Source organism: Clupea harengus, chromosome 8 (assembly GCF_900700415.2).
Source record: "Clupea harengus chromosome 8, Ch_v2.0.2, whole genome shotgun sequence".
Classification (NCBI taxonomy): Eukaryota; Metazoa; Chordata; class Actinopteri; order Clupeiformes; family Clupeidae; genus Clupea; species Clupea harengus.
Window position 1 is genome coordinate 1,592,301 of NC_045159.1, and position 16,790 is coordinate 1,609,090.

Below are 16,790 nucleotides of genomic sequence, written 5' to 3' on the forward strand. Positions count from 1 at the left end.
GACACTATCCTATAAACCAGAGCTGCTCAGCTCATCTTTCCAGCTACACTGTCACTGGAACCCATATCATCTCCTGACCACAGTACACTGTCATAGCGAATACTATCGTAACTTTATGACCACAGTTCACTTCCATAGCGAATACTATCATAACTTTATGACCACAGTACACTTCCATAGCTAATACTATCATAACTTTATGACCACAGTACACTTCCATAGCGAATACTATCATAACTTTATGACCACAGTACACTTCCATAGCTAATACTATCATAACTTTATGACCACAGTACACTTCCATAGCGAATACTATCATAACTTTATGACCACAGTACACTTCCATAGCGAATACTATCATAACTGTATGACCACAGTACACTGTCATAGCGAATACTATCATAACTTTATGACCACAGTTCACTTCCATAGCGAATACTATCATAACTTTATGACCACAGTACACTTCCATAGCGAATACTATCATAACTTTATGACCACAGTACACTTCCATAGCGAATACTATCATAACTGTATGACCACAGTACACTGTCATAGCGAATACTATCATAACTTTATGACCACAGTTCACTTCCATAGCGAATACTATCATAACTTTATGACCACAGTACACTTCCATAGCGAATACTATCATAACTTCATGACCACAGTACACTTCCATAGCGAATACTATCATAACTTTAAGCACATATGTGGAGAGAGACAGCAGATGGGTAGTAAAGAGATGACACCAAAAGAAAATGTCTGTCAAAAAATTCCTTCCATGTTGTCTACCTCACAGAATAACTTAGAATGAATAATAAGGGAACCTCATTTGAAACACATCTTAACCTGCATGCGGTACAGGATATGGCATCATATATTTGCAGAATATCAGAAGATTATTCAGTGAATTCACATACCCCGAGGCATGAATAAATCTGAACCTGGGGATTTTAGGGATTTTTTTGTAATACATTGGCTGTCATGCTAAACATAGTAAGACGCTTTATGTTGTACTTAAAAGATTAAATAGATTCATGAGCAACCTCAATTAGAGGAAATTGTCCTTTAAATACACTTTATCGTGAAGATGTGTGAGTTATCCACAAACACAAAGGTTGTCTTGAGAGAGAAACAGAGGAAGTAATATTGAGATGACTAAACATTTTTAAAAAACTGAGCACGATTGGTGACCATGTTGAGAAATGACATGTAGGAGAAATTTGGTCCCTATAGAAATTTGAGGAGAAGGAGATTGAAGCCTAAATCTTTTAATCTCATTGTTGTCTAGGACAAACTAAGGATATATGGAGGAGATTCTCCTTTCTCATGGGACTTTTCACAGCAGATGTGTAGTCATAACACAAACACACACACACACAAGCACTTACTCAGATGTGAGAATTGGGCATTGTTCAGATGAAGTTGCCCCCTGTGGGAGGGCAGGGTGACACACACTACATAAATAAGTCTCAATTGACATTATTATGACAATAAGTCAACGTGTAATAAGTTCCATTAAAATAAAACCGAGACATTCTGTTCCTCTGCTCCCTGAATAATGAACAATAGCCCTTCTTTATCATCCATTACAAACCATTACACATATACACAACCATCTCTTCTGAATAATCATATACACCTTCCTTGAACACATATTCGACCCACAGTCTCTGGAGGCATGTGTGTTACAAATATAACATTGAAATCAAGCTTTTTGTGTTACACCGAATGTATTTATAATGCATTGGAGAAGCTGTCTAAATGACCTGTTTGGTTTCCTAATGTATCAAACTGAAGATTTTAGCTATTCAAACTAGCATGCTAATAACAGAAATTCAACTATGCATCACTGTGTAACTGTTCTCAAAGTGATATCCAAAAGATTCTCAGGAACTTGTTGCACATCGAACACGCTACTTTACAATGGAACTGATGAAGCTAATTACAATTCTATGTTCTGACACAATTCTTTCTTTGTTCAGTTCAGAGATAATGGCTTCTGACAGGTGTTTTCGGGAGGGAGTACTGACTAAACCAGAATGGCAGAAAGACAAACCGGCAGATTTCTGTTTCTTTTTTTTTCTTTTAGTTTTTCCTCACGGTAAAACATTAATTAGGAGCGGTTCAGCCGAGGCTGTCGCAAACCGTGGCAGATGGCAGGAGTCTGGCTCCATGAAAGTTTGGGGAAAGAAAAAGTTTCCCACAGCCGGGCGACGCAAATGGCCGCAGCAGAGCCAGCATCCAGCACAGAGGAGTCCGGTGTCTCGACACGCAGCCTACCCTCTGGAGGGAACCCTCTTTTACTCACAGGCATGCTCCTCCACGCCCCCACCAAATGCTGCACCGTCACATGGACACTGATTACATCGGGGACAGTTCAGGCTTTTACGGAGACCACTGCACTCTGGGCACAGTCTAACTAGCACAGTAGACTTTATGTGTGTGTGTATGTGTGTGAGTTAGGAGCTTGTCAGACTTGATCCAGGAATTTCAAATGCAGGTGAAGAAGATTCTAGATAACATTAATATTAATGCCCAACAGTGTGTATCTAGGCTTCATGCCATGGACTGTTTACCGCCGGCTAAACCTCTGGTTATTTATTTGCTTTGATGCAACTGTGAATGCGAATGGGATCATAACACCTATCAAAGACACTTCATGATTCACGCCTCACAGGCAGAGGTTGCAGCCCTCTTGGAACATGCATTTTGAAATGTTTGTTTTGAATTTTCATATTAATTTTTTTGACAAGGTAAAGCATTGCCATCACATTAAACCAACTAAATCCAATTAAACGTTTATTAAAACTATAGTTTCAAAGTTCAACCATTCAGTATAATCAGTATAGCATGGTTCTGAGTTCCCTCCAGTACTCACAAACAAATGTTTGATAATCACACCATAATAGTGTAGAACTGTTGATATTGGTTTAAACAGAATAGATGATATCTGGTATACAATTGTATTGTACACTTCTAACTCATTTTTGTTTTGTAACTGATTATGGAGAGGCCAGTGTCTGGTGGGTAGGGGGCTAGCTAGCCTGTTTGTTTATGACGGTCATACAAAATGCTAGCCAACAAGCAATAACACTAGCAAGGCATGGACCACTTTTTAATGCAATATTCGATTTTATTTTTCATTTGACTACTCAAGTTATAATAGATAATAACAGATAGAGGGTTAATACATATTCTGTTAGATAATCAACAGCTCGGCTGTGTTTCCCCAGTTTTACTGCCAATGCAGTATGCAGTGCGTTCACAGTGCATTTTTTAAATGTGTGTCTGAAATGAGGTGAAGGTTTAATGAGCTGTATGTTTTTTATTCCTCATGATATACTAACAGCGATACTCAGAGCCCTGAAACCTCCTCATTTGAACCAGCATCATATGAATCAATCTAATCAACCTGCCTGGATCTAAACACTGTCATACACAAGTTCTATATGTGAAGATTGAGCAGGAATACACAATCATGCTCAATCATATATTTACTTTTCCTGCTTTTCAGTACAGTATGTTGTATGCAAATCCAAAATGGCAGAGGAAATGTGATCCCATACCTCATTGCCATGTGAAAAGTGAGAAAAATCATCCGGAATTGCTCATAGACTTTCAAAAGGGTTACTTTAAAGCAGAGCTCTGATGTTTCACTTTGATTGATTGCCCTTTGAATTGTGAAGTTGGAAACTTTTTTCATTTCCCAACCCTTCTGAATATTCCTGTCTATTGTTTTTGAAGTAGAATTAACAATGATTCAATGCACTCATGCTGAATATCGCATCAACATGAACAGATCTAACAGTTCAAATAAATCATAAACAACTGTAGTCTTTTTAGCCTGTGTTAAGACCAATGCGCAGACTTGTTCTTTAATATTCAGGACAAGCAGAGAAACTTTGAAATTCAATTCCATGTTTTCTTTCTTTCTTTTGTTCTTCCCCATCTCGCACATCACTCTTTATTCCCCTCTCTCAATTGCTCCCTCTCCTTTTCTCTCTCTTTCTTTCTCTCTCTCTCTCTCTCTCTCTCTCTCTCTCTCTCTCTCTCTCTCTCTCTCTCTCTCTGTCGTCCAGCTGGAAAGACAGCTCAACTCTTGGCAGGGGGGTGTGGACACATGGAGAGGATTTGACCACCACGCCTGCAGCTTAGAGAGTTCAGAACAGACCAGACGATTCAGTGCAGATCTCAGAAACCACCCTCCTACTGTGTGCCACACACAAAGACACACGCACGCGCACACTGTAAGACACTGTCTCTCACACACACACTTGTTTATCTCACGCAGTTCGCTCACTCTCTCTCTCTCTCTTTCTTTCTTTCTCTTTCTTGTTGTTTGTGTATGTGGATACAGTAGATGTGTATACAATATACACATGGAGAAGTAGACAAATAGATCCCTAAATATGTTTTTTATATATGTATATATTTTATACATGAAATCCATCAAAGCTCAGTGTTCTTTCTCTAAATGAGGCACGCCAGAGATCTATTATTTCACATTTCAGCAGTCACTTTCATAGCACTGTGGAATTATTTGAAAGTGTACATTATTTACACTGCTTAGAATATTGTTTACATATTGAGGCAATTAAAAACAACTACATATCATAACTGCTCTGTGAGTAGTATATACCAATATTGTTTTGGTTGTTTCGTACACAGGGAAAAATGTTAGCTGTAGTATGTTTACGTCGTGTGCCTGTCCGCCTCCTTACATGTTCAGGAATGTTTTCGTAGACCATAGGATGGCATGGAATCACCACGCAGGTTCAAAAAATCACTTAGAAATTCCTGCTTGCTGCACCCTCCTTTTCTGTCACATGGCAAACATAAGCTGACAGATGCTGACAACAAATTGACGGAGGTCGCTAAAACTCGACAGCTCAAGTCAACATGTTCATCGAACAGGCATGAAACGAGCCGGTAATACTGTCTGGCAGAGGACCTCATTGGCACTGTGAGTTCTGCCACCTCTTCTTCACCGGACAGACCTCTTCCATCAAACACCCTTAAACCAGGAGGGAACCGGGGGTTAGGCATCAAGAGCAGGCCAGATGAGGCTGACAAAACAGCAAGGAGCCACATTCAGAAGAGTCTCTCAAAGCAGCACTTCACCAAGAGCAGGCAAGTAGTGCTCAACAGCCGCACTCAATTTAGTCAGTCCGAAAATAAATCCACATGATTTGCAGGATGCTGGTACTGACAAGACTAGACAGTCCTGAGCCTGTGAAATAGCAGCACGCAGGACTGGACTCTCCTTTAGGAAAACATGGTCAGTTTATGTCACTAGCACTCCACTTTGAAAGCAACTGAGCAAATGTTGCCTCTGGATAAACGTCGCAAAAATGATGGCACTAATTATTAGATGAAGAAAAAAAAAAGACATGAGGCCCACTATTTCCCAGCAGTGAAGGTGGCAGGAACCCTCGCCCTCTGCAGCCAAGGCTCGCCATGTTATTTTCACCTCAGCTTGCTAGTTTGGATCTCTTCGCCTCCACCGAGGATCGCCATCTGGCTGGACCCAACTCTTGGAGAGTGGGCGGACACGAGATGATGGAAGACGAGGACGTTAGAAGCACCACCATCAGTCCCACTTTGAATAAATTATCCTTCGCTCACATGATGCTGTACCAAACAGATTATTATTATTATTATTGTTATTATTATTATTAATAATAATAATAATAATAATTATAATATAAATATTATTATTATTGTTGTTGTTGTTATGGCGATGATGATGATGATGATGAGTATTACATCGTTTTTAAAATAGTAAATGAAATAAGAGGACATTAACAGAACCATTTAATGTTTGGCATGTATAGTATCTGTATAGTGTGTATTTGTGTGGGTGGAGCTATGTGAGTGCGTCTCTCAGTCCGGTGTAATTATTCCTACCCGTGGGGAGGCTGGAGTAGCCACTTCCTGTCAGTCAGTGTCTTCATCTGTGGACTCAATTAAAGTTCCAAATACCAGTTTATTTGCCTCGTTCATCACTTCAAAGGCTTCATTTACCCGCCGAAACAATTATCGGAGGCAGACCTGGACTCCTGCTGCAGTCATTAAGCATTGTGCTCAGAGCACTCGGTGTTAAACGAGCAGAAGAAAGGGGCCTGAAGGAGATGTGAAAGCCAGAGAGAAGTGTTATCTCAAACGGCCGGGCGAAAGCAGGCTTCTGGGCTGGCCCCTCCTCTCTGTTTTGAGCAGGATGGTTTTTTTGTTTTTTTTTAATGACCACTTATTTCTGAAAATTGGAGGTGCAAAAATATGAGAGAGAGAGCAGCGAGCAAATGTATTCATGTAACCGTTTTGTCAGTAAAGCCTCTTTCAGTGCCGAAAAGGAGTGTAGTGCTGTTCACGGCGTTGCCGATTCTTGCAGGTGGCTTCTAGTGCCTGACGTATTAAGCAATTTCACAGTGAATTACTAGTTTTCAGAATAAATGGATCCTTATTCTGTGGAGACCGGGCACTTCTGGTCCTCGAGGTTCCCTCACCCACACCTCACCCCTGCCCCCTGCACCATTCCCAGTGTGGTTCCACTATCTGACTGCATCGAAACCAGCGGGGCCGCCCGAGAATGCTATTAAGAGTCCGCGGCCCCTGATCGGGTTATGCAGCATAACCAAATTACACATCAACAGGGCGGGCGGTGGAATGAGATCCCCCAGGGTGGTCCTCCGGAGCAAGACGAAGACACGGCGACTTGCGCGGCGGGGGGGGGGGGGGTTGCTTTTATTAGATGAGGTCGCTATGAGGAAACCGCATGGTTAATTTAACATGGCACCAGCGCTGACACCATGATGAATGGAATGACCTATACCTGTGTGCACCCAGACAGAGAGGGGGAGCGCTGCACAGAAACCAGGGAGAAAGGAGGAAAAAAAGGGATGGTTAAGAAGCATCATTGGAGAGAAGCAGGGAAAGGAGGGGAAGGAGGAGAAGAGTGGAGGTATCAAAAAAGGGGGCTGGTCGTGTGAGTGCATTAACAATTGGACTCTGAGGAAAGGCCTAATGAGGTGTAACGAGTGAAATGTATTCAGTTCAACAGGAAGGGGCACACCCAGTCGGTGGCAGCAGCTGCTGCGCCGTGCGTAAACTAGCTTCACACTCGAATGGAAGGCAAATACACAGAGAGCAACAGTCGGCCGCATTTCCATTTCCTGGAGTCAACACATTCATCCTGCACAAGGGCAGTTTCAAGACCAACGAACAATGGTCGCAAAACCTGGCCACAGACAGCACAGCATTGTGTCCATACGCTGCTAACGTTTTATAAAAAGAAATGTCCAGCAACACATGAGGCACACCTGGGGGCGTCTCTGCCAACCTGCTGCTTCGCCGCTGCTCGGCAGTCGGCATATTACCATGACAACCTGTCAAAGAAATCACGGGACGAATTCTGACAGGATATGTGGCAGAGTCAAAAAAAAATCCAGGTCACGGGAACAAATGCATGCAGCTGTACACAATCTACCCCCCGTCCGTCCTCGGCACAGACCGCTGGAGGAAAGCGAACGCCTGGATTTTATACATGACCAGGTTAGAGCTGGATTGAGGGAGACAGTGGGGGAGGAGGGGGTTGGGGTGGGGGGGTCCCTCTCTCCTCTCCTCCATCTTCCATACTCACCCCGCAGTCTTTCCTCCATGTGGAAACTGTAAATATTTATTCGCAAGGAACGTTAGAAGCACAAGCCAACATCTGGGTCCCCAGATTGGAGAGTGACATGAGAAATCAAGCACAACTGTTTAATTGCCTTCAAGGGAAACGCAGCGCTTCGCAGCCCCTGTCTCCAGGGAGACTGTTGCCGAGAAATACTTCAGGAGGCTCATCATGATCGGAGATGATAGAAGAAGACAGATGTCAATCATCAGCGTGCCTGAATAACCAGGAGCTCTGCAGGCGGTGCATGTCTTTCCTGTGTGCCCCCGCTTTGCCACTGAAAAACAGGGGAGAAATGACAGCGTAACTTCTCTTCTGCCCTTAGAAAAAAGAACAGGAACAGATAGTGTGTGAGCATGCAAAAACAGGCTTTTTTTCCGCAATTTAATGATCACAATTACTGTGGAAAAATACCAAAGTATCAGAATGTCTTTATCTAGGATCTAAGTTTTTTTTTTTCTCCCAAAGGCTTGTTTGAATCATCTAGTCAAAACCTTTAACTGCACAGTGTGAGATTCAGTTGTAGGCATGCAAAATGGAAGAAGAATATAGTGTACTGCTATACAGAAGAACTCAGGGCACACTCTATGTTTACGTCCTTTTTTTTCCTCCAAGAAATGGGCTTGTGGAGGAAGATGTTTTTTCAGTGGAGATAGAGTGACTATAGTGTAGAGGAACACAACAATAAGTTAGTATAGTGTCTATACATGTCATATGTCACGGCACTCTGATGAGCCACTTCCTGTGGAAGTATAAAGAGACTTGACCTTTGTCAAAATACGTCGATTCTTCACATACTTAATTCCAAGGTTGGAATCATTGTGTAACGCTATAAGAAAGACTTCCTTGAGTGGGTGTGTGGGTGTGCATGTCCGCACGCAAGCGTACTTGCGCTTGTCAACGTGTGAGAACATTATGTGCCATCTCTTACCTGTCAAAAAAAGAGCCCCTTCGTGAGGCGACGGAGGGCCACAGAGGGGCTGTGGTGATTCAGTCTGTCGTGCGACATTAGCTCAGTTTATCACTGTTCATTTGCATTAAACAAACGTGGCGTCACAGGCCAGGCCTGAGGGCCCAATCTGCAGATAAGACATGCTCCCTCACACCACCGCCTCCCAGGAGAGCAGACCAGGGCTGGCTGCAGGATGGGACTTAGTTTCATTTCATCTAATTAATGACCCATCCAAGGTCACATTCCCTCTCCCTCTCTCTCTCTCTCTCTCTCTCTCTCTCTCTCACTCTCTTTCTCCACAGGACTAATATGTTTAAGAACCTCACACACGTGTGCTTAACTGTGTGTCCATCATCATGATGTATGCGTGTGTATGTGTGTGTATGTGTGCACATAGGTGTGTGTCTGTGGCGGCGGGGGGGGGGGGGGGGGGGGGGTTCATTGGATGAGGGGGGGTTGAGTGGGGGACTGTTGAATTGAATGTGTGACCAATGACATTTATTTAAGCTCATTATCACCATTCTACTGCCCATAAAATTCTAGGGCTGTGTGATAGGAACCTTACAGATAGGCACCCCTGCAGTGAGGGCTGTGTCACACTCCAGATGTTTAAAGACTCTTTGTCCTCTCTGCAGTATGTGACAAGTCATTCAGCAGGGGCTTTAAAACACAGTCAGGACTCAGTCAACAGTAGTCCTTCTATTGCTAGTTACAGACAGCTTCGCCCTTTGTTTACTTTGATATTTGCTATTGATTTTAAAAGAGAAAAACAAATCAGCTTGTCAGGTTGTCTGCACACAGACTGGGGAACACAATCAGTAATTTGAGTCTTCAAGTGTGTGACTAAGTTAATTAGTGTGTCTATGGGAGCTAGGATAATCACGGGCTAGGCCAGGAGCAAGGATAACAACAAATGCTTAACCAGAACAAATGTTAATTATAAGGCTCACAGAAAACGATATAGTGCGATATAATATAATGCAATACATGCCATATGTTTAAATAACTACAATTTGAGGCATAACAATAAACACAAAGTACTATGCGTGTAAACAGGAAAAATGTGAAATGCATAAAAAATGTTTTCGTTACATGCGTAAAACATTTTTTTGTAATGTTTTCTAGAACAAAGGGAATGTTTAAAAGGTTTTGGTGGAGCTGAGTGGTTCAGTCTACATATCTGATGAATCTGGACCAACAGCCCATGTCATGCAGTCACATTCCTCAAATGCCAGTCTTAGTTGACAGTCTGGCGCCAACCCTCATGGGTGCCAGAAAGGCTCTATCTGGCAATGAAGACTGAGGTCTGATTCTACACTGGGCAACCTCTCTGACAAATCTGATGGGCAGAACTTCTGTGGAAAACTGGCTGAACACATCTCAGACAATTAAAAGTTGTTTGTCATAATCCAAAACCCATAATAAGAGTGTTTTGATGACAATGTTACCTATCATTCTTTCTCACAAAATACTCATGTTGTGCATTTACAGACTAATAGCAAAGATCTGAGCTCAGAGTTGGCAGCCATTAGCACTAGGAAAGGAAGAGGTAGAGAAAGAACCCTTTCATTTTACTACAGAAAGAACTTTGTGATTGGTGAGAATAGGGACTATGGTTTGGGTCCAGGTTGAAGTCTACCAAATCAGAACTTCAGATGGCAGCTGAAATAGCAAAAGATAAAGTGGCAAAATAGCTAAAGCCCACACACTTTAACGTCATAATGCCATCACAACATGCCAGTCTGAAGGATATACTTTCTCCCTCTACTAACATTCTTTTTAATTGGCTTAAAATTAAAAGAAAAAACGCACACAAGTAACCAGCAAGTTTGCTAAACATTTCCAGAACAGAAGGGAGATGACAGAAGTGAGAAAAAAATAGCATGGGGGAGGTCGAGTTAGAGCCCAATGCAAACAGGCTGCCATAGCTCCAGCAGCCTCTCCACTCCGCTCAGACGCCAATTAGCTCCCCGCTTCCTGCTCTGCTCAAATCCCTCGTCCGCCAGCGCGCCTCACTGGTGATTTCGGAGTAATCTCTCCACCAGGGCCGCCCTGACACGATCAAAGCCGGCGCATCAGCAGCGGCGCTAATCAAAGGGGCGCCCAATCACATTAGCACCTCGCAACGCAACAACCTCCAGACACATTGCCGTGGCACAGACGGCCCCACTGGCGGCTGCCAAAGAGAGCGCTCTCTAAGCCTTGGCAGGTACCTCTGCTTTTGTCACCTTATTCCCAAAGTCAAAAGCTTCATTACAGTCACTTTGCACAGAGGACTGTGATGTGTTAAAAAAAAGATTTTTTACAATTTGCAGGAAACTTTCATCTGTGTGTCAGTTTCTCAGCTCATGTGACAGTGCAGAACTTGCACAGCTGAACCAAGGGTTTCCTTTTTTGAACTGTACATTCACGCACTGAGTAACAGCAATAGAATGTGTGCAATCTCCGAGGAGAAAGGGGCTTGGGATAAAACACGTGCTGTAATTATGTTCTAATATCATAGCTTATCATGTCGGTGGTGGTGCTGGCTTGTCTCACAGAACCCGTCACTCTTCATCACTTTGACATACACTTAGACAAACCCAGTAGTCTCTACATAAATCTAACGTGTGTCTATTCCCCTCCACTGGTCCTGCTGTTTTTCTAACAGAGGAGAGGGTCGGCGTGAGGTGAGCGAGGTGTGATGTTGTTAGTGTTCCAGATGAGCACACATGCCTCGCGCTTCCTGAAGGCATATTAGTGCTCAGACCACTACATGGATGACTGACGGCACGGATGAGAGGACACATGGCTATATTCGACAGTACACAATGTGAAGGGGTTGGCCATTCTTCTCTCTCATATTATCAGAATATCAGACCAGAGGCAGTATATATGGATCCACTAAAGGCATTTCCAGTGCTTTGATTTACCAATCACACATTGTACATTGTATTTGTGGTACAGGAGACGGTGTCAGACTCACAAAAATGCCAGTGTTATGGTGTTATTTAACGCTACATATAATGTAATCTTTCAAGAAAAAGTAATGTGGCTGATATAGAATTCTTTAACTTGCTCAGTGTACCTGAAACCTAAAACCTGGACCTAAGAGGCTCTTAGGAGATCAGAACTGAGATGGTCCGTGTGGATCCAGTCGGCTGAGCACAGCATGTTTTCACCCCTCGCATGCAGCATGCAGAAGTTTTACTCTGTCCATTTCCTTAGGCAAAAAGCCATCCATCTGTGATTATGCTATACAGTCCTCAGATCCTGAAAGTCACTGATCAATGGGCGAATAGTGATATGATCTACACTGTAGGATAAGAGCAGAATCGATGGTGGGCACAGACTCCTCGTGTCCAATAAAACTTAGATATGGTTGTGGATGTGGATTGTGAATGATAAGTTGTCGTAGCTAACGGCACCTACGTGTCGTGACAAATGTTTTCTGGAACGACACCAGACCGTTCCTCTGCTCCTGTTTATGCTGGAGAGTGATGAGCGAGCCCACATCTTCTCCGATGCCACCAGCACCACTTCTGCTGAATCATTTTGCTCCTCACACTTTTTTCACACTTGAAAACATCAATTTAATAGATATATTAGGCAGTCTTTTAAAAAGGTTGCCATGGTTTGCATTTTTGTAAAACCTGTTCAACATAACGTCTATCGCAAAATGGTTGCAACAGAACAACTCAAAATATTTCCGAATATGTATATTTTTTTTTTTGGTAGGGACTCTGCCATGCAGTGCTCTGTGCTTGGTGCTGCTTTGACAGGCTGCAAAGGAGCGAGCGCTGGGATGGGACCCAGGAGAGCAGCTCAGAGGGGAGAGAGGATGAGCAGCCGAGCTGGGCTTACAGCGGCTTCACGGGGAGGGGGCCGCGCTGATCCCGCGCAGGGACATGGAGACGGAGAGCACTTTCTCTCCCGGTGCAGAGGAGAGCTGGATGGGAGGAACGCAAGGGGAGGGAGGGGGGGGGGGGGGACAGATGGATGAGGAGAGGAGAGGTTAGAGGGCTGATTCCCTGCTTTATTGGATTTGGGGGCGAGGAGGAGAGGACTCTTAGGGGAGGACTCACCACTCAAGAGGGAATCAGAAAATGTGCTGAGTATGAATGATAGAAGTTCTGCTCTCATTACAGCCAGTCTCCCTCTCTCTCTCCCTCTCTCTCTTTCTCTCTCTCTCTCCCCCTTTCTCTCTCCCTCTCTCTCTTTCTCTCTCTCTCTCCCCCTTTCTCTCTCCCTCTCTCTCTCTCTCTCACACACACACACACACACGCATTCCCCCTTTTGCTCTCTCTCTTGCCCTCCCTCTTTGTCTCTCGTTTACTATAAACAGACACACAGCCACATAAACACACCGGCACACACACAACATTCCTACACTCCCTCATATGTTCAAGCAACCATGTAATCATGAATATTCACTTTAAAGTACAGCATAGGGACTATCTGCCTCAGAGCAGACTTTCACAGCAGGGAGAGAGAGACTTTAGTGTGAAACGCATCAAAAACATCCCCCTGCTTCACACATACAGATGTGAAATTCACATCAATGCTGAATGATGTCGAAGAGAATAGGAAGCTTTACCCCCAGGCTACCTATTTAAAATGTGTTTAATTCACACAATAATTGAAATAAACATGTGAATTAATTCAGAAAAGGAACATGAAGTATAGAGGCTAAAGCTTAACCAACTCGGTGCAGCCTCGGTTTGATTCCCTCCCTCAACCTCGGAGCTATGTCAGACGAAGGGCATCAAAGCATCCTTCACAGGAGATCCGGCTCTTCCTGAATGACGTGAGGGAATCGCAGATGAGATTTCACCTGGATTTAAGCACGCCTCCAGAGCTGCTTCCCCACGGCTAATCATACCGATCGACACAGAGCCGGGGCTAAAGCTCTCTTGGCTGCGGTTGAGTCACCTTTGCATCATATCAGCCTTGCATCCTAAGTTCTCAACTCGAAAAAAATGTCGAAAGGCTGCAAGGCGATCTCAAAGGACTACTTGGAAATGTCTGCCACTTCAAACTCCCTGACCATCCCTCAGATCACTCCTTTGTTCTGCGCTCCCCCTTTTCAAGCCAGACTTTCTTTTACCATTCATGTGATCATTCGCTCTGTCTGAGGAGGAGTTTGGAGAAGCATATCTGATTCTAATGAAACATTTGGATTGAGGCTGACGGAAGTCCGTGGGAAACTTATTTCAAAAGTTTTGCTAATGAGACATGAGAAATGATACCATACTTATTGATCATTTGGTTCGTAATAGAGGCCTACACTCCCACGGGTCCTATCGCCAAAGATGGCGGCCGGGACTTATTTGGATTGCAATGTGTGGGTGAAGGTCGGAACTGATGTGTGTGCTGGAGGAGGAGAAAGACATCATTTGCGGGACGCCCGTAAAATAGAAATATATGTAAATAATGAAATAAAAGTTGATTTGATTTTTTTGTTCTTAGAGTACAGAATGTTGCAGCAAGAAATAACCCATTACATAAACAAGCTCAAGACTAAGTACTAAATCTTACATAGTTTTGCGGAGTGGGACACGATCTTGCAGGACCGGGACTGAAAAATCCATCCCGTGCAGACCTCTAGTTCAGAAATTATTAAATTATGCCGTCTGAGTTTGAGAAGTTTCTGTAAGCTGCTGATGCAAAGCCAGTTGGAGAGCTGCAACAAAGTCATTAAACATGCTGTAGGCGGGGAGGGGTGAAAAATTAACAAGCTGATGCCATAGGGATTTAGCTTTCTGTAGGATTTGTAGAGTGCAAGCACTGACGTCTGACCTGTAACCTCTTTTCACAGACTCGCAGACATTCATAATTATGAGTAGGATGATTTACAAACTGCCGTTTTGCATGAAGCCAAGCGGCGATCAGGCCTCTTTTTAAAGGCTTCATCTGTGGTGCTTTGTATGCGGAGTTTACCCACATTATACCACAGCAGGGTGCCCGTCAGGGGTTAAGAGACAAACAGAGTGAGATGTCAGGCTCACTCCCGTACTGATTTGATCTCCACTCCCTGTGAAAGAGCAGGGAATTGTGGGATAGCGCCAGTCTTTTTCCCACATTTTTTCTCTTTTTTTTCGCCTCTGAGACGACCCTGTGGAGAGGTGGAGCTCGGGAGCGAGATAATCTGCGGATCGATGCGGGGGGATGTAAAACTCTTACTAAGCCTTGTCACCTCAGTCGGGGGTAAAACGGCCAAGCCAAAGCCCTAATGAGGGGAGCGAGATCTCCCTTAAAGACAAGAGAGGAGGGGAGAGCTTTAGTGCGGCTTTCCACTGTCAGAACTGGATGTGTGAAAGACACTGGGCAGAATGAACGATAGGTAACAACATGGGTGAAGGTTACCAAAGGCATGCTGCAGGTCTGAGTCCAAGAAAGTGTACTGGAGCAAAAGACAGAACTAAACAGAACTAAAGACAAACTAATCAGATTGAGAAGGGGATGCACAAATCGTAATTCTTGTTTGTTAAAAAAAGGAAAAAGCCAAGATTGTACCATGTAATTATAATGATTCAGGGTGCATAATAAGATAATTATATGCAATTTACTGGACTGAGATCATCTTACATTATGTTTCCTATAAAAACCCTCAAAGGGGATGTCGTTTCAAGGCCTGATTACTTGACACTGATTTCCATATTTTGTAGCGTAGACAGAGGTTATGATTAAAAGAATTTTAACCAAGAACTATTCTCTTCCTCTGTAGATCAGAGCGCTAGTCTCAGGTCATACATAATCCCTCATTATGAATAAATAATGCCAACATTCTTGATGCAAAGCTATGCAAAGATATGTTTTGCATGCTTTGTTCTTGCTCTTTCTATGAAAGTAACCAATTTTTGCCTCGGGAAACATCTGTCAGTGTTAAAATAACCCACATTTCAAAGTGTTGCATAGTGCAGTTCGGCTCCAGGGTGTTAGTGGTTTAGGAGGCCCATAGATGGAGACATACTGTAGAAGGAGGGGGTGAATATGGGTGAAGGCCCTTCAGGTGTGCATTGAAAGATCTCACTGTAATCAGCAAACTTCCATTCCATTCCAAAAACTCATTAAGATTCAGTCTCTTGACAGATCAGTTTCTTACCTTGCCAGCCAAACTGACAGGACTGCAAAGAACAGATGTATTTACTAGATGTTTATGTGTATGATGCTGACACCTGGAAACATATGGTGGCATTTGCGGTGTGAGATACAAAGTATACAGGACATGTCCTCCAAGAGACCAGACTGCATTGCAATCTTACCAGCTCCCACACAACCACACAAAGTACAGCTCTAATTATTGCTCAAAATGAACATAACTTTCTGCACAAACTTCTATAAAGTATAAGGCAGCTTAAATGGGAGAGACGGTCACCAAGTCACGAGACCACATACTTTGCCACACTCTTGCATTCACAGAAAGGTATGCTCTCACAGACTGTATGCACAAGCATGCGCCTGAGATGAAGCCTTTCAGCCATCCCATAGCGACATGTTGCAAACTCTGCCATCTCACGCTTTAGGATTAGACAGGATACATATATGCCCATGGAGATTAACAATGATGGCACGTACACAGACACACACACACGCACACAGACACAAACACACTGACACACACTGACACACACACACTATCTCTCACACACACATACTCAGTCTATGTACTGTTCCTTTTGAGAAAAGCTCTCTTAAAACATCTGGCTAAAGACTCAACATCAGCTTATTTGCATACGTCATCCTTATATTTATGGGGGAGTCTAACGGTCAAACTTAGCAGGTTTGCTGAAGATGAGACACAGAGAAGTCAAAAGAGTACTGTCACCACTGTTTCTGATTATGTGTCCATCAAATTAATGAAGCAGAAATTCTCCTGGACCTACTTGCTCACGAAACATATTTGCCCATCTTACATTTTGTCCACACAGGGTGCCACAAGCACCTCTCGACAAAATGGATTGCTTGCCGACATCATCGCTGGGGACCTGTGTTGTGGCGCTGCTGACCGCCACCTTATGCCCTCCCTTCAGCTCATCTGATATTCACCCTGATGAACCCAACTGGCAGGACGGGACCCCTCGTCTTCCTCCCAGTGGCCCCGTCTGTCTGCCCTGCCGTGCCGTCTGAGTCTCATCTGTCACAACACACACCTCCCTGTCACAGCGCGTACCTGTCCATCAA